This window comes from Schistocerca nitens, chromosome 6 (assembly GCF_023898315.1).
Source record: "Schistocerca nitens isolate TAMUIC-IGC-003100 chromosome 6, iqSchNite1.1, whole genome shotgun sequence".
Classification (NCBI taxonomy): Eukaryota; Metazoa; Arthropoda; class Insecta; order Orthoptera; family Acrididae; genus Schistocerca; species Schistocerca nitens.
The window spans coordinates 40910996-40930629 of NC_064619.1; the positions used below are offsets into that span (position 1 = coordinate 40910996).

The 19634-nt window shown below is 42.5% G+C and overlaps 1 pseudogene; it reads left to right on the top strand.

The window, feature by feature from the left end:
• Window positions 1–731: 731 nt before the first annotated feature.
• On the top strand, window positions 732–17652 carry LOC126262773 (ras-related protein Rac1-like; annotated as a pseudogene).
• The last annotated feature ends 1982 nt before the right edge of the window (window positions 17653–19634 follow it).

Sequence of the window (19634 nt, forward strand, 5' to 3'; positions counted from 1 at the left end):
AAACGGCATCCATGTTAAATCCTTCATTGCAGTGTAAGTTCATCTATTAATTGCCATAAATTCAGAGTTAAATGGGACTGGTGCATGGACTATTTATTTAGTATAGAATCTATGTCTCACTCCTTCATGAAGTTATTTAATTTTCTTTGTGTTTCTGCCAAATAGAGTGTTCACAGTCAGGAATTCTTTCGTCGAAAGCGGACGGAAGTTGCATGCGGCGAAATATTTCCTCCGCGCCATATTCTACTGGTAAATGCATGATAATCTACGGTCCCTTAGGACATTCGTGTTGAGCTATCCAACAATAATTATATTTTGAATCGGCATTTACTCTCCTCTGCAATGCAACTTCCGACTCATCAGACGATCCAACAAGAAACAGCCGCACACTGTCGGCGTTCGCAAATATATTTCCACCGCTGATTATAGCTATATGTTGCAGCACAAAAGTAAACATATTGATATAATTAGCGACTACGAACGGGGACATTTATAACTGTATGTTTATGTATACACAGTACGTAAACATATCGTTATAAATATAACAGGGAAAGAATATTACTACGACAATCCGCATAACTGAACACCGGTATACAAGCTGAAACAAATACATAATAACCAGATCACAATATTTTACACTCCTTGTGGAAATATGTGCATGGATCGTCCGTGGAGCCGTTACAGCCACTGCCCACCAGCAAACACCGAGGAGGCGTGGAATGGAAGCTTCGATGGGCGGCTACTCGCTTGGTAACTGGTGGCGTAAGTGAGTCATTATAACGACTATTAAATAGTCTTTGGAATACCAGTGTGGTTGTTTAAACTTGTATACTGGTGTACAGTTATGCAGATTGTCATGGTTCAAATGGCTCTAAGAACTATGGGACTTAACATCTGAGGTCATCAGTCCCCTATACTTAGAACTACTTAAACCTAACTAACTTAAGGACATCACACAGATCCATGCCCGACGTAGGATTCGAACCTGCGACCGTAGCAGCAGCTCGGTTCCGGACTGAAGCGCCTAGAACTGCTCGGCCACAGCGGCCGGCCCAGATTGTCATAGTATTGTTGTTTTCTTAGTATATCGCAGATCCGAAGATGACAGCCACAGCTGTCGACATCGGTCACTGAGGAATTAAAAATATTTTAACACGCTATCTTATATGCACAAATTGTTATTAAGCACTAGAATCGTTATGCCTCGGGCCAACGGGTTTTGGTTGTCTGCCCTCACTGTCCAGCGACACTCGGCCGTGAAAGTTTGATAAACTTCGTACGCTAAAATAATGTAGGAATTAAGATTATCAGATTTCGGTATTTACAAGGAAATATTCTTGCGATATTAAGAGAATAATTAACTGTGACTTATTATTTCATAAGCAGGCAGTACAGAGGACTTACATGTTGCTTCTGCCGCGCAGCTAAAATGTTATATAACGTAGAAGAATGGTAGCCTCTCAAGCTCGATTTATTAATAATATACATTCTTCTTTAGAGATCGTTGGCTTAAAAGTTCTTATTTAATTGACTTTACATATCGTGTCAACAGGGAAAAAAATACATTTTGTCACGTAATATACACTCCTGGAAATTGAAATAAGAACACCGTGAATTCATTGTCCCAGGAAGGGGAAACTTTATTGACACATTCCTGGGGTCAGATACATCACATGATCACACTGACAGAACCACAGGCACATAGACACAGGCAACAGAGCATGCACAATGTCGGCACTAGTACAGTGTATATCCACCTTTCGCAGCAATGCAGGCTGCTATTCTCCCATGGAGACGATCGTAGAGATGCTGGATGTAGTCCTGTGGAACGGCTTGTCATGCCATTTCCACCTGGCGCCTCAGTTGGACCAGCGTTCGTGCTGGACGTGCAGACCGCGTGAGACGACGCTTCATCCGGTCCCAAACATGCTCAATGGGGGACAGATCCGGAGATCTTGCTGGCCAGGGTAGTTGACTTACACCTTCTAGAGCACGTTGGGTGGCACGGGATACATGCGGACGTGCATTGTCCTGTTGGAACAGCAAGGTCCCTTGCCGGTCTAGGAATGGTAGAACGATGGGTTCGATGACGGGTTGGATGTACCGTGCACTATTCAGTCTCCCCTCGACGATCACCAGTGGTGTACGGCCAGTGTAGGAGATCGCTCCCCACACCATGATGCCGGGTGTTGGCCCTGTGTGCCTCGGTCGTATGCAGTCCTGATTGTGGCGCTCACCTGCACGGCGCCAAACACGCATACGACCATCATTGGCACCAAGGCAGAAGCGACTCTCATCGCTGAAGACGACACGTCTCCATTCGTCCCTCCATTCACGCCTGTCGCGACACCACTGGAGGCGGGCTGCACGATGTTGGGGCGTGACCGGAAGACGGCCTAACGGTGTGCGGGACCGTAGCCCAGCTTCATGGAGACGGTTGCGAATGGTCCTCGCCGATACCCCAGGAGCAACAGTGTCCCTAATTTGCTGGGAAGTGGCGGTGCGGTCCCCTACAGCACTGCGTAGGATCCTACGGTCTTGGCGTGCATCCGTGCGTCGCTGCGGTCCGGTCCCAGGTCGACGGGCACGTGCACCTTCCGCCGACCACTGGCGACAACATCGATGTACTGTGGAGACTTCACGCCCCACGTGTTGAGCAATTCGGCGGTACGTCCACCCGGCCTCCCACATGCCCACTATACGCCCTCGCTCAAAGTCCGTCAACTGCACATACGGTTCACGTCCACGCTGTCGCGGCATGCTACCAGTGTTAAAGACTGCGATGGAGCTCCGTATGCCACGGCAAACTGGCTGACACTGACGGCGGCGGTGCACAAATGCTGCGCAGCTAGCGCCATTCGACGGCCAACACCGCGGTTCCTGGTGTGTCCGCTGTGCCGTGCGTGTGATCATTGCTTGCACAGCCCTCTCGCAGTGTCCGGAGCAAGTATGGTGGGTCTGACACACCGGTGTCAATGTGTTCTTTTTTCCATTTCCAGGAGTGTAGTTTTATGATTTAAAAAGTAATGATGTAAGGAGCAAATAAAATATTGAATATGTAGATTACGTAATAAACCCAGCTGCATCCACATGAGGCTCGGCTAATGCGTCAGAAAACAGTAATGGCAAACAAGTGAAAGCATATCATCACTAGCAAAAGATTTTTAGCGGTATTTGCTGTCTGACTCAGGCATCTCTTAACTGAACAACGTTCACAGAATTCAATAACATCGCTCACGCTTAAATAACATTCACTTTTATTAACTCCACCAACTAGCAGCCGCAGTTCACTGCACACAATGGGATAGAGGAGTCCCAGTTCAATCGTCACTAGACTTTTAGAGCTCATAATGGAAAAGTGGCGGGAATTAATGTCAGGCAGAATTAGTGAAATAAATATCAGCAAAATGTTTCTGCAACGGCAGTTTCGTAAAAATTGATACCATCAATGCAAAATTAATAACAGGATGTGATCAGATATAATTCTTTGAAATGAAAATGTAAAGCGAAATTTTAATTCCACCTTAAAGTATGTAGAAAATAATTTTTACCAAAATTGGACAAGTCTGACCTTCACTTTAAAGGTTCATTTGTAATTTTTTAAAGGCACATTTGCATGCTCAGCTTATCTTAACAGAAAAGGTAATTATAAGTCATGAAATAAAAAAAAATGAGCCATAGATATAGTCCACGGCTGTATAAATATTGTATGCAGAGACTGGAAACATTTGAAGATATTTGATCGTCATATTATCGGCGAAAGAGTCACATTTTGTTTTCTAGGTCTTGCCCAGATCGGAAGTATGTAGCACACCGCCATAATACTACATTACTTCATTATTTTATTCACGAGTTGCAGCCAAACGGCACTCGTAATCACATAATGTATGTGTACTTTTAATAATGTTTTTATTTCATAATATATTGTAATTACTAATCTATGTATGTTTTATTTTGTGTCTTTAGTCATTCTAAGATTGTTGGGTGACTTGGCATAGCAAAAGGTTCTGTACTTTTAAGCAAAAAGTCGTCCAGCTCGATCTACCGTCGTCTTCGGGTGTCGTTTCATAATGAATCCCGATTTTAGAGAAATCACAGAGAGAAAAAGCATGGTTAAAAGTACATTGACGAACCTTTAACGAAAATTCCATGCTCAAGCGCCGAGAGTGTGTACAATTTCTTTCTTAAATTCATTAGTATAACTGATTGTACGGCCTTGGTCCAGTTACGAATTAACCAAAAAAAAAAAAATTACTTAAATGGGCGACTTCGTGTCTGGACACATTGTTACATATACTATATTGTCTTCCTTTTGTTACATGTTTATTGCAAACGACAAACGGGATACGGGACCGGAATACATGGATTCTATATCGACACCTGAAATTACGGTGCAATCGCGGATACAAGGTGAGGCACCGCATCTTTACATCAGCAATCTCGCCCAAGCGCCTTGTATTATCGTAGCTTGCTTGGTAGATCTATCACAATTTTCCCTTTCCGTAGCAGTGATTTTAAGCTACATCGCGGTTTCCAAAATTATGTTCATTATTCATACAGTGCAACAATAGAGTTTTATCAGTTCTCAATATGGCTGACTTTAGTTCTGTACGACGTAATATGGCGTGCAGCCATTAATATTCAAAATTCCACCATTGCGTTCGACAATTAATTTTCTTGTTCATACATTGTCGCACAGCGAGATTAATTTCTACATTTATTCTGATTACCCTTATAAGTTTAAATTTTTATTGTGTCATACATTACGTGTGGCATGGTACTGACAAGAAAACAATTAGCAAATATGGAGAACCAGAGAGTGCAAACACAGACATAATCCGACTCTGACATGCCATTAAATATTTAAAGTGACGTTACGGTAGCCTCGAATACTAACGAGCGACATATTATTCACTATAATGGTGACGTAATTTTAGAAAATAGACCGTCTAGCAGTAATACGCCTAAATCTTGTTCCGAACACATTTTGGTGTCTGACGTTATGTCTAACGTCGTGGCGAGGGCGGAACAGTTGCACATAATTAGTATTGCCAGTTTTTCACTGCTATAATGAAACAAATGACACAACATAAACAGGATATTGACGCCACTTTGAAAACAGCTTATGACGAGACGAAAACACGACATTATGAAATTAAATCAGATTTATCTGCATTTAAAACGTCAAACGAAACTTAGCGTAGCCGTGTTGAGGAGGTAGATAAAAAACTGACTGGACAAGTCACCGACCCCAACGTGAAATTTTCAGTGTTTTCATTACAACAAGAAAACATAAATAAAGATGTGACAGGTATCTAAACACAAGTGAACAATCTCAGTAAAACATGCGAGTCTGTTGTTACTCAGATTACATCTTATCCGGCAGTGCATGATGATATAAAAACGCGTATTGCCCATGTCGAAAGCAAAGTTGACACAATTGACAAACAGCTTTCTGATTAAGTAAGACTACGCACTGACAACCATTTCTCATGCATCAGTAGAGAATTTCACAGTTGGATCGAGCAAAAAGATAAACATTTTGATGAGTGCTTACAACAAAAATTGCCTGCTGTTGTCCACGACACTGTGGCGGAATTTATAAATAACAACAAACACGAAATCAGTCAAGCAGCACAATCTGCCGCTGCGCAATCGAAACAGTTTGACAATTACGTACAACCAGTGTGCAATGACGGTAACAGCAGCCAAAACACAGTTTGGCAGTGAACACAAGTACATTTATGACGCCTACACACCACACACTACGTACTCACAACAACAGTACGCACCTGGACGTGACACACTGCATTGCAGTCGTGATAATTATCAGCAACATTTTCCTTGCCGTTCGACAGTAATCATTCTGAAACTAAACATTACTATAATGCCAAGAAAGAGGAGAGCCTCATAAAATACAGACAATTTTTGCCATTTGTACCTGAAGAAAGAACCGTACATCCTGTCGTCTTTCTTAAAGCCTTCGGAAACACTCTTCTAGACGCTTCAGTCCGGGACCACGCTGCTACTAGGGTCACAGGTTCGAATCCTGCCTCGGGCATGGATGTGTGTGATGTCCTTAGGTTAGTTAGGTTTAAGTAGTTCTAACAGGAAGAAGAAAGGGAGGTAATGCTAATGGCACGTAAAGTGCCCTCCGCCACACACCGTTGGATGGCTTGCGGAGTGTAAATGTAGAAGTAGATGTAGCAGTCTAGGGGACTGATGACCTCAGATGTTAAGTCCCATAGTGCTCAGGGCCATTGGAACCATTTCAGAAATGTATTTGCACGTAAGTGGAGTCACCGTAAGAGGATATCTTATGTTGTCGGTTATATCCAAGGCGACGCAGCTGTATGGGCGTATAATGAAGACGACAGATGCGTCAAGTACGAACAATCTTAGAGAGCCTTTTTACCTAAATTTTGGTCACAATCTGGACAGGAACGGCTTCGTTGGCAGATTGTGGATCGTGAACCATTCAGTCCTAAGCACGGCAATTTGCGCCGGTGTTTTGAGAAATATTTAAATATGGGACATTTCCTTGACGAGCCGGTTGCAATGCGCGACATTCTCCGCGTATTGAAGGCAAGACTGCCGTTTAATATCGAAGAAAAACTTCTGCACATCCCAGATAACGACGCAGAGTATTTTCTCACAATGCTCGATTCTGTTGATATGCTTTACGAGCACCAGCGTTCCTACGGCAAAACAACTGCTGCAATGCTTACACCAGCGCCAGGCAAAATACGTAAGGTAGCCAACCCAATTCCGGCGCGCCGGCTGCCGTCGGACACGCAAGACAACAGAATCAACCGCTTCAAATTGCAAATGCCTATAGGCCTACACAACAGAACCAATATGCTCAACACACCACAAACAGCAATTATAACTCTTCTTATTCTGCTGGCGGCAATCCAAAGAAGAGACCGCGCAACAGCAACAACAACAACAGCAGCAGCAACTACAACGGTAATAATAGTTATCTCAATGGTAACAAAAATTTTAAGAGAAACAAAAAAGGAAAAAGACCATCGATCCCCACCAAACAGTAACAGATTTGGAGTAACAATAACTACGCTGCCCAGTGTCAAAACGCTGCGACACCACCGCAGCAAAACAATAATACAGGCCAGTGGTAATTGCCGCCTCCGCAAATGCAAACTCAGAACTGGAATGCATCTACAAACCCGCAGGTGAGTCAAAACATGGAAACGCAACGACCGCCACAGTTCGGAGACTGGAATAAACAATACCCAAATGTAAATATTACGGAAGTAACTAGTGATACTCCACGTCCGTCTATACCTGCACCCACTACAAACTAGAAACATTCATTACTGTGCCCCAGGTCGTGGCTGTGGAACAATTCGGGGGAGGGGGGAGGGGGAGACTTCAATTTAAATTTGTTGTTTGACACGCGCACTTTGCAACAGCACGATGATCATGTACCTGACAGGTGTATACAGCAACCATTATTATTTATAAGTATAACCATGAAGAAAACATGTCTGATGAAATATTACAAGAGAACACACAATGTCGTTCATCATGATGTGAAATTGTTATGGCCTCAACTACTGGTGTTGAAGGTGTTACTCCCACTACTACTATTTTGGACACAGGGGCGGCAGTTAGTGTCTTGCTCTATGACTTTTACAAGAAAATGTGTGAGTCTGAAACTGTACCAGAGTTTCCTATACAGAACTGTCAAAATTTTAACTGCCGTCGGCAATAAGTCTTCTAGGGTTAAGAAACAGGTATGTGTGACAGTCAAGGTAGGTAATGGAATCGTACAATGGCCATTCCTCGTCATCCAAAACCTGGTCACTAATTGCATCTTAGGTTTAGGTATATGGTGCGAGAAGGACAGCATTATTGACTTCTTCCAACGTAAATGTATACTTAGAGATATAGGCAGGGAAATTTCAATTGACCTGAATACCGCGACTCTGAAGCACGATAAATATTGTACAGGGTACAAGATTCAGTTAATACAGGACACTGACGATGTTGACACACAGACACATGTACCACAGCTGTCACGCATGATGAACGTAATGAATTTTATGATGTTTTGTCCAAGTATATACAAGCATATAGCAGACGACCAGTTGTGATCAACACATATGTGTATAAAATAGAAGTTAAGCCTCACCAGATTTTCTTCCGCAAAATCTATAATGTCCACCATCCTAAAGACCCGCTGTGTGGCCCGAGTTGAAACAAATGTTAGAGTGGAAAATTATCGAACCTTCCACGTCACCTTACTGCAGCCCTTTACTTTTTGTAAAGAAACCCAACGAGAATATCGGAATTGTTTTGGATGCTCGTGCAATTGATGAGATTATTTACCTGTTCACACGAAACCTGAGAATTTAGAGGAGCAGCTCCAGAAATTTCTAAATTCTAAATATTTTTCTGCGATAGATCTGACCAATTCGTTCTGGCAAGTCCCAGTCACGCCAGATTCTAGAAAGTATACTGCATTTATATTTAGGGGGGGGGGGCGAACCTATGAATTTTGTGTCCTTCCCTTTGGTCTGAACGTCAGTTCAGGCGTGCTTATGACCGCATTAGATACCGTACTTGGTGATGAATTAGTTGAATCAGTTACTCACTACGTTGATGACCTGCTCATAGCTAGTAAGACTTGGTCTGAACATATTGATATTTTGCAAAAGATTCTACATAAATTCGCACTAGCTGGAGTGACAGCTAATCGCAAAAAGCCGAAATTTGCGTGCAGTGAAATTAGGTATCTCGGACAAATTATTAATGCTCAAGTTCTACGACCTGACCCAGGAAAGTTAGACGCCATCAGGAATTTTCCTAGTCCACGAACTAAAAAGCAATTGAAATCTTTCCTTGGTCTTTGTTCTTTCTTTCGACGATTTTTACCACACGAACTAGTAAACAGTGAACATCTATGGAACCTGCTTTTAAAGAATCAGATATGGATATGGTCTAACCAGTGTCAAAAAGACTCTGATAGTATTAATCATGCTTTGGTAACCGCAAATATTTTGGATCACCCTAATTTTTATTTAGATTTTTGTATGACAGGTGATGCCTCATCCTATGGCTTAGGCTGTCGTTTGTTTCAAGTTGCAAAGAATGGAGAGCAAGATCATGTGAAAATTACTAGTTTTGCGAGTCGCACACTTAGCGAATGTGAACGCACATACTCTACCACAGAACGTTAAACACTCTCTATAGTGTGAGCCTTTAAGAAATTCAATTATTATTTGTATGGTAAGCACACTAAAATTTATACAGACCACCAAGTTCTCATATTTCTGTTAAATTGTAAGCTGGTACATCCCAGATTATTACGTTGGGCTTTATCTTTCCAAACTGTTCCTTTGAAATTGTGTATATTAAGGGTAAAGACAACATCATTGCCGACGCTTTGTCTCGTCTGCCTCAAGACTTGAATGAGTGTAACTCTGACCTGGAGAATGTGAATGATTACCGAATACTTCTTATGCAGGATAAGCTATATCACCAGTATTATATCGACCTATGTAGAAATATGTCAACGTTGTAGAAATCTGATCCCCACTGGAATAAGGTAAGAGTTTTACTCACATATCAACCTGTCCATCCTCTGTCCCACAGATATTTGATATATTGAGATGTGTTATTTTATCGCCGTCATCCTGAAGCCACAATTTGGTCTAAGGATTCTGAACGCAACCTGATTTGGCACACACATTTTATTTGGGGTCATTATGGTACCAAGAAGTGCCTAGCAAAGCTTAGTACCTATTGTTACTTTAGCAATACGAGACTCGAGATCCACAGTATATTCAAAACATGTGCAATCTGTCAAAAATCTAAACCTCTGAACTTGCCTACGAAGACTGATTTGCATTCTATTCTACCCAGTAAACATTTAGAAATGTGGTCCACATCCCACAAGCAGTGGTGGTGTGAAATATGTTGTTGCATTTTACGATTTATTCACCAAGCATGTTAAACTGTATGCTATACGATCTGCTACTGCCAGTGCCATCATTGGTCGTTCCTCATGTGACTACATTCCTAACGTGGGAAAACCAAAAGATATTTTATCCAACAATGCTGCATACTATACTGGGTACAAGTGGCGTAAATTTTTCAAAGACAATAGGATTAAAAGTATTTTTATCCCAAGGTGTAGACTCTAGTGTAACCCCAATGACGTGTGTTCCGTGAGATTAACAGATTTATGAGAATCTACCAAAGTCGCATTAGCGCCAAGGATCATGTGACCGTTTTGGCTGATCACCCTCATCCCATGATGCACTGTTTGTTGACTATTTCTGATGCTGTGTTCGAACACGGCAGGGGCCCTGTTCACACAATTCGCATCATCTAAAACTTTTGTGAGCACGAGGTTGAACTGTCGCATCTCCCCAGGCCACCAAAGTCATCAGATCTCAATATTACTGAGCTTTTTTAGTCTACTTTGGAGAGACGTGGGTGTGATCGCTATCCACCTCCATCATCGTTATCTCAACTTGCGAGTAATCTGCAGGAAGAATGATGTAAGATCACCTTGATAACCATACGTGACTTGCATTTATCCATTCCCAGATGACTGGAAGCTGCTTCGGATGCCAGCGAATTTCCTACAGCTTATTAGTCACGGTAATGTATTGTGCACTTGGTGTTTCCATATATTTCTCCCTTCACTGAACATACATATACAACATTTGCTGTAAGTTACTTCTTTCAAGTCTTGTCTTACCCAAAGTAGTTTTGTGCTGCCATGCTGCCATTGTGTGCATCTTTGTTGCAGACAACTTTGTCGCATAAATGCGTGAGGTAGGACAAATAGTTAACTGCATTAATTACATGCTACAATCACAAACCATTACCAGCAAATACTTTGTTTCTTTGCATGTAGTTTAATTTTAGGTGTGGAAAGGTAAGCTGTCGGCTGCTGTCTGGAAGGATGTTGTGTTCTGAGTATGACTTGCAACGATCTGATATATTAGTAAGACGTAATATGTGAGAGCAAGGAAAGGGCTTTCTAAATGCCTTAATGAGAGGAGACTTTGTTCTGAATCTGTGTTATGATCTTGGTGATTTAACGAAGAATTTTTTAAATTATTCTTTCAGGTCTCGATTCACTGAATGCAGGCAAGAGGGAACACACACTTTCAAGCTGCTTATAGCTATACGTCAAAAGCAAACACATTCTGTAATTTCTCGATATTTTGAACAGTTTGAAAGTTTGAACAGTTAGCCATGAAAAATTCATTTCCTTTTCCTTAGGTAAGCGTTTATTCCACCGAATATTGACGATAAGATAGTGTTTCCAATTTGTTTTCTGAGTAATACAGGTTCATTTGTTACTATTCATATGTTACAATATAACTTAATCATTCAGGGCTTTACTAATCTGCTCATGAGTGTAGTGCAGTTTACTGTAGAACACATACCTTAAAGCCTCCTAAAAAATAACACTAAAATCCCTAACTCGATACTAGAATCACAGACGAGTTGGTCTACTTAATGTGTGACTGTACACGCACCATCACATTCACTACATTTTATGTCTACCTTCACTGATGACAACCAACATCGTCTCGGTCTCTTCACTCATAGGGAACACTCCGTGATTGCTTCCGGTTCAAGATTCTTTATCGTTCAAGAGCTGCGTTTTGAATTTTCTCTGACAACGTGTTTTTATGCTTCGGAAAACAGTTTTGTTATATTTCTGTTAACTGCTTCTTTTATCATCCGATCTTTCCATTTTATTCCTCACCTAGTGGTGCCAGAATTGTAAATTCTGTACATCGACGAGCTGCAACAACTTATCATAAACCAGACAGATAGTGATGCTATAAGATGTGAATATTTAGAACGGAATCACAGTTGCTACATGTGTCTCAGAACCTTAGCCGAAACTGTGATTACTGTCTTACACAGTCCGCCCAAAAAGTTCCGAGACTTATTTTATTCCTGGTGTATGATTGATGTCAGAGGAGGAACTAAGGTGGCAGCTTGAACAAATAACCGTAAAGAACAGACGTGCATTCGACCAGTCAGTTGTGACCCAGCGGTGTTAAGCAGTGGACCTGAGGCCGTTGCTTGCCATCGCTGCCGTCTCAAAAACCTCAAAGGAACAACATATCTAAATCAAGCATTCATGTTCAAAATGGCTCTGAGCACTATGGGACTAAACGGCTAAGGTCATCAGTCCCCTAGAACGTAGAACTAATTAAACCTAACTAACCTAAGGACATCACACCCATCCATGCCCGAGGCAGGATTCGAACCTGCGACCGTAGCGGCCGCGCGGTTCCAGACTGCAGCGCCTTGAACCGGCAAGCATTCAGGACATTCGCCAGATTTTTTAAAAAAGAGACAATTGTGTACAAAGTTTGTCCCGCACGCCTTGACTCATGAACGATAACAATGTCTGCATCTACATCTACAGCCATATTCCGCAAGCCACCTGACGGTGTGTGGCGGAGGGTACGTTGGACACCGCGAACCGACTGAAATGCAAAAAGGGAACAATTCATTTCTGGAAGAAATCATTATTAGTGTCATGGTCAATACGAACCCACCACAGAACGGGAAAATGCAGAACTTCATGTGAAGGATCAACGCCTTGACAACATAAGACAACATAACCGACGTTCGGGCCAGTGTGACACACGAAAAAATGGTTCAAATGGCTCTGAGCACTATAGGACTCAACTGCTGTGGTCATAAGTCCCCTAGAACTTAGAACTACTTAAACCTAACTAACCTAAGGACATCACACACATCCATGCCCGAGGCAGGATTCGAACCTGCGACCGTAACAGTCGCACGGTTCCGGTGACACACGAGTTGAACAGCATCCGAAAGAACGTTTTTCCCGGCAGCTTCACATTGTTGTATAACCATTCTGTGCGACGCACTCAAGTTTGAGGAGTTTATGTACAACACGCGGAGGATTGAAACCATCATCTGAACTTATATCATTTTTTTTGTTAGTTCAGTCTCGAAACTACTTGGACAAACAGGGTGCATCTGTCTCTGTGTATGGAAAGAGGAATCAATGGCTTGTACTGCGTGTTTCCTCCAGTTGTTTCTGCGTATCCAATTCGTTCTCCTAAGTAGAGAAATTGGGTGCCAAGAGTAAAAAGTCAAATCTTTTTATGAAGAGAACTGCAGACACAAACTTAGCACGTAAACGTACCGATTTATGCAGTAAAATTAAATGTAACAATGATTTTTATTTCATTTTGTGTATTTCACTTCTGTCTAAATGGACAGGTGCGCGTTAAAGAAATTTCGCACCTCTTCAGCCAGCCTCCTGGAAATGAGGTATCATGTGTTTGAAATGGTAACATCTGGGCGGAATTTAAAGTTCTGGCATTTATCTGACAATCAAGGAAATGTACAGATCAGGTGGTCGGCACCGGGGGACGGGAACTGGCAGGATACCGTTCTCGTAAAAAATACGGAAGCCTTTCCTGAGAATGTGCATCTGTTTAGTGAGTATAAGAGAGTGAAGGAGATGTCGGGTCCCACACGAGTGACTGATAGTCTTTTTGACGGTAAAATAATCAGCAGCTACAGTCTAGACTAAGAATAACTAGAGCGTCTGGAAAGTAAGCGACAGGTCCGGGTAAGCTAATTTCTACCACGTCGATGAAATAGGTCAGCGTATAACTCTAATCACACGTATACTTCACAGATTATCTTCTTCTTCTCGGCAGAAAAATGCATGAATGCTTTATGAGATGTTGCGGCCATTTTTAATGCACTCAGAAACTGATTATAGTCTTGACCACTGGATTTATTGATTTTATACTGCCTTATGCGTTTCGGCCTTCTCAGAGGCTCCAAACATCTATGACACATTCATAAATAAAACGAAACTGAATTTGTCAAACATGAATACAAAGTACACTACTGGCCATTAAAATTGCTACACCAAGAAGAAATGCAGATGATAAACTGGTATTTATTGGACAAATATATTATACTAGAACTGACATGTGATTACATTTTCACCCAATTTGCGTGCATAGATCCTGAGAAATCAGTACCCAGTACAACCACCTCGGGCCGTAATAAAGGCCTTGATACGCCTGGGCATTGATTCAAACAGAGCTTGGATGGCGTGCACAGATACAGCTGCCCATGCAGTTTCAACACGATACCACAGTTCATCAAGAGTAGGGACTGGCGTATTGTGACGAGCCGGTTGCTCGGCCACCATTGACCAGAAGTTTTCAATTGCTGAGAGATCTGGAGAATGTGCTGGCCAGGGCAGCAGTCGAACATTTTCTGTATCCAGAAAGGCCCGTACAGGACCTGCAACATGCGGTCGTGCATTATCCTGCTGAAAAGTAGGGTTTCACAGGGATCGAATGAAGGGTAGAGCCACGGGTCGTAACACATCTGAAATGTAACGTCCACTGTTCAAAGTGCCGTTAATGCGAACAAGAGGTAACCGAGAGGTGTAACCGATGGAATCCCATAGCATCACGCCGGGGGATACGCCAGTATGGCGATGACGAATACACGCTTCAAATGTGCGTTCACCGCGATGTCTCCAAACACGGATGCGGCCATCATGATGCTGTAAACAAAACCTGGATTCATCCAGAAAAATGACGTTTTGCCATTCGTGCACCCAGGTTCGTCGTTGAGTACACCATGTCAGGCGCTCCTGTCTGTGATGCAGCGTCAAGGATAACCGCAGCCATGGTCTCCGAGCTGATAGTCCATGCTGCTGCGAACGTCGTCGAACTGTTCGTGCAGATGGTTGTTGTCTTGCAAACGTCCCCATCTGTTGACTCAGGGATCGAGACGTGGCTGCACGAACTGTTACAGCCATGCGGATACGATGCCTGTCTTCTCGAATGCTAGTGATACGAGCCCTTTGAGATCAAGCACGGCGTTCCGTATTACTCTCCTGAACCCACCGATTCCAAATTGTGCTAACACTCATTGGATCTCGACCAACGCGAGCAGCAATGTCGCGATACGATAAACTTTTATCGCGATAGGCTACAATCCGACCTTTATCAAAGTCGGAAACGTGATGGTACGCATTTCTCCTCCTTTCGCGAGGCATCACAACAACGTTGCACCAGGCAACGCCGGTCAACTGCTTTTTTGTGTATGAGAAATCGGTTGGAAACTTTCCTCATGTCAGCACGTTATAGGTGTCGCCACCGGCGCCAAACTTGTGTGAATGCTCTGAAAAGCTAATCATTTCCATATCAAAGCATCTTCTTCCTGTCGGTTAAATTTCGCGTCTGTAGCACGTCATATTCGTGGTGTAGCAATTTTAATGGCCAGTAGCGTATTTGGTCTACATTCCTTAATGATATTTGCGCGCATGTTTGAAAAATTCTCTAAGGCGCTGCAGTCATGGAGCGTGCGGCTGGTCACGGTGGAGGTTCGAGTCCTCCCTCGGGCATGGGTGTGTGTGTTTGTTCTTAGGGTAATTTAGGTTAAGTAGTGTGTAAGCTTAGGGACTGATGGCCTTAGCAGTTAAGTCCCATAATATTTCACACACATCTGAACTTTTTTTTTTTAAATATTCATTTTCGTTTTAGCTAAGATAGTGTTATAGATATTTGGAGCCTCTGAGAATAGCGAAAGACCGAAAGGGGTAAGGCAGTACAAAATCAGTAAATACAAAGGTCAGTTCTAATATCAGTTTTTGTCTTTTTCTTTTCCTTCGCGTTTTCCCTTTTCTCTATGGGGTCCGCATTGATGTTGAGGCAAGGCTAGTGCTGTTTGTGCCCTTCCTGACATTACCCCTCATCTCCTCTTCCCCCGTCCCCCTCCTCCACCCGGGTGGAATCTTTATATTCCATCTCTTTGGTTGTGGAGTAAATCTCATGTTCAAAAGTGAGAACTTTTCTAAATGTTTGCGCGTAGAAGGGCTGGGACTGCTAGTTGGCTGCCTCTAGCTCCACTGAGAGCCACGGCGCGTCTGCTTGAGCTGCAGCCATTGGGTCGGAAGCCAGAGATAAGTCACGCCTCACGTCGTGCGTAAATCTGCAGGAAAACTCTGGAAGGGAGTCTGCAAGCAGACCAACTCTGCGATAACTCAGTTAGTCGTAATTCAGCACTCTGCTCGCGATAAAGTACACACCATTAGCTTTTGGACTCGACCTGGCACGCTATGAATCTCTGACTACAATTCAACACATCTCTGGGAACAGAAATAAATTCAGTTAACTTTTTAATATGAAATGTCCTGTGAAAGATGCTTCATTTCCTTTTCCATTTAAATAACTAATCGGAATAATTCCGTCTGCTCAAGGACTGGGTAATGTGGGTTTTACTTTGGGAAAAACGCATTTTTTCATCAAAGTAGAAAATAAAACTATTACCAACGAATAAACCCAACGAAAAAATAGATTTTTCGTAAAACGAAATATATAGTCGTGCCCGTGATGGTCCATCCGAGTGGGTAGTCCACTCGCCGAGTATCCTCCCATTTACAGAGCTCATGCACCTGCGTTCTTCGATGGTTTCGCGCATTTTCATTAGTAAAAATGGAGTCAGCGCCGAATGCACTCTTGAAAAGTCGCACAGGGGGCACAGTGTCACAACAACGCTGACTGCTGAGTGTACCGTGTTCGAAAATTTGGAGATCGGTACGCCCACGCAACTTTATGCCTCCAGACACAGTAACACCTGGACGACCAAAACGATCACGTTCGACATTATTCCTGGGTCCATCACGTGTTCCCATCTCTCCCCGTATGAAGGTCCTTCCTGATTCATGTCCGGATGGACGTCACTCAACTGCCGTCTCGCACAGTGAACATGAAACAGGGAAAACAGCACAAGAAATCAGTCCTCAGGCTAATCAGATAATAACAAAAACTCAAATAAAACATTTCTTTTACTTATCGTGTGTGGCTGAAATGCGAAATTTCGCTTCACATTTTGTGATATTACAATTTGTCCAATCCAGTATTTTTCTCCCTTGTACTGTTTGAGAGCCTTCTTTGATTCTTGTTGGCTGAGTGATGGAAGGCCACTAGTCTCCTCTTGCTCTTCTCTTAAGAATTTGATTTCTTAAGTTGTTAGGCCATGTCTAAGAGTCTGAAGTGTTCAAGCTGTGTTGGACAACTATTCTGCCAATGTGATGGTGGATGGGAAGCCCATCAATTTGGGTCTAGTGGATACAGCAGGACAAGAGGATCATGACAGGCTGCGGCCATTGTCTTATCCACAAACAGATGTCTTCCTAATCTGTTTTTCACTAGTGAACCCAGCGTCTTTCTAGAACGTTGGAGCGAAGTGGTATCCAGAAGTAAGACATCACTGTCCACCCACCCCCATTATTCTTGTGGGAGGAAAACTGGATCTTAGGGAAGACAAAGACACAATTGCAAAACGAAAGACAAGAAGTTAGCACCAATTACATACCCATAGGGACTAGCTATCGCAAAGGAGATTGATGCAGTGAAGTACCCTGAGTGCAGTGCTCTCACTCAGAAGGGACTCAAAACAGTTTTTGATGAGGCAAACCGAGCCGTATTATGCCCAGTGCTGCAAGTTAAACCGAAAAGGAAGTGTCTGCTTATATAAAGAGGATGATCAGCTGTAGAAACTGTAAATGTTACTATTCTTAACTCTTGGATGAAAAGAATGTGAAGGGGTAGATATAAGCAACTAACAGTTGCTGGAAATGTGTAGGTTTGTCAGCTCACTGCTGAATTTGTGAAGTGATGCATTTTAACAATGTGATGCGAACAACTTTAATGCCTCCCTGATGGCTGGTGGTGAGATGTTATGTGGTTTGGCAGTTCAGAATGAGAAGTCTTTTATATGTGAAGCTGTGTTCTTGTTAGGAAGAGTAAGAGAATTATATTTTTAAACACTCTGACAAATATATTGTATCGCGAAATAGGTGAGATAGTGTCACAGATATGATACGTGAATTGGAGTGGCAATCATTAAAACAAAGCCGTTTTTCGTTGCGACGGGAACTTCTCATGAAATTTCAATCACCAGTTTTCTCTTCTGATTGCGAAAAAACCCACCTACATAGGGAGAAATAATCATCACGATAAAATAAGAGAAATCGGGGTTCGCACAGAAAAATTTAAGTGCTCGTTTTTCCCGCGTGCCGTTCGAGAGTGGAACGGTAGAGAGACAGCTTGAAGGTGGTTCATTGAACCCTCTGCCAGGCACTTTATTGCGAATAGCAGAGCGATCACGTAGATGTAGAGTTTTGTAACTATGTCATTTCAGATCCAAGTTACAAGCCGCTGACCGCTGATCTCTTTCGCCTCTCTTATACAGGAAATGAATTTTCTTCCTCCTCCTAATTTCATCACTGAAAGGATTTTGTTTAAGATACTCGTAAAGAAAGAGCAATTCAGTGAGTTGCAGATCAGTTCCTCTAACGTCTCATCGTTATAAACCACTACAATTACCGATTTTAAATCGCCTCTTACGTTTAACTTATCCCTTGCTTGTACCTCAAGAAGGTTGATTTCACCCTGGTAAAAGTTGAGCCGTCCAACCGCTGACAGTTAAGGCCTTAAGAAGATTACATACTACCGTTATGAACCTTGTATGGTAATAGCAGTAGAATCTGCCGACTTACTAGACGCATATGGCACTGTAAACCATTGAAGGTCTGCACCCTGACCAAGGATTTAAACCTATCCAGGTTCATTGCCAGTCTCCTATAGAATCGCAATCTCTTCGTCGATTTCCAAAGTAGCGTAGTCGGTGGAGGCAGCTGAGGAATTACGAGGACATGCTGAAGAGTAATGCTTCGAATTTTATGTGAAAACTCTTAAAGTTTTCTAAGTAAAACAAACGTTATCAAATTCTACAAATTTATTCTTCATATGTAAACATTTCCGACCCTCTGCCGCTAGATAGCTCCGAATTGTACCATGTAACATAGTGGTATCCTACGTACTTACGATGGTGCGTGAGAAACAGCATGTAGTAATCGAGTTTCGAATTCGAAGAGTTTGTCCACAAGTGCAGCTCCCTCTCCTTGAGCATTACAATGCCAGATCACAAAGGAACGCTGTGACATCTACAACAATCCGACATCTTGAGTTCACTGTCGTCGACCATCCACTATACAATACCCACTTGGCGCCATCCGATTTTCATCTGCTTCCAAACCTCAAAGAACACCTTCGAGGACTTCACTTTCATAGCGATGTAGCGGTGCAAGCAGTGGTGAGATTCTGGCTCCGTCAATGAAGTCAAACATTTTACAGTGACGGTGTCAACAAACTGCTCTCCCGCCGGGAGAAATATGTGCGTCCACGGGATGACTATGTTGAGAAATAAATATGTAGATCTGAAAAATAAAGATGTACAAAATTTTAATAAAGTTTGTTTTATTTCAAAGGGTTCAGAGTTTTCAGTTAAAAAGTTGAAGGAATTGCTTTTCAACACGTCCTCGCACCTTCCAGAAGGAAGTATGCTTGCTTCAATTCTGTTCAAGCAAAGGGAGAAGATGACTTTAGCACAATGAATCATTTGCAATTTGCGACAGGAGCTGTACAATGGAACAACGAATTCGATGGCCATTTTATCTCGGATTAGTAGATCTTGAGAAAAAGTGTGATTCTATTCTGACAAAACCTGTAGGAGACAGTGTTGTGCCTCGGGTCACTTTGCAGAAATTTTGT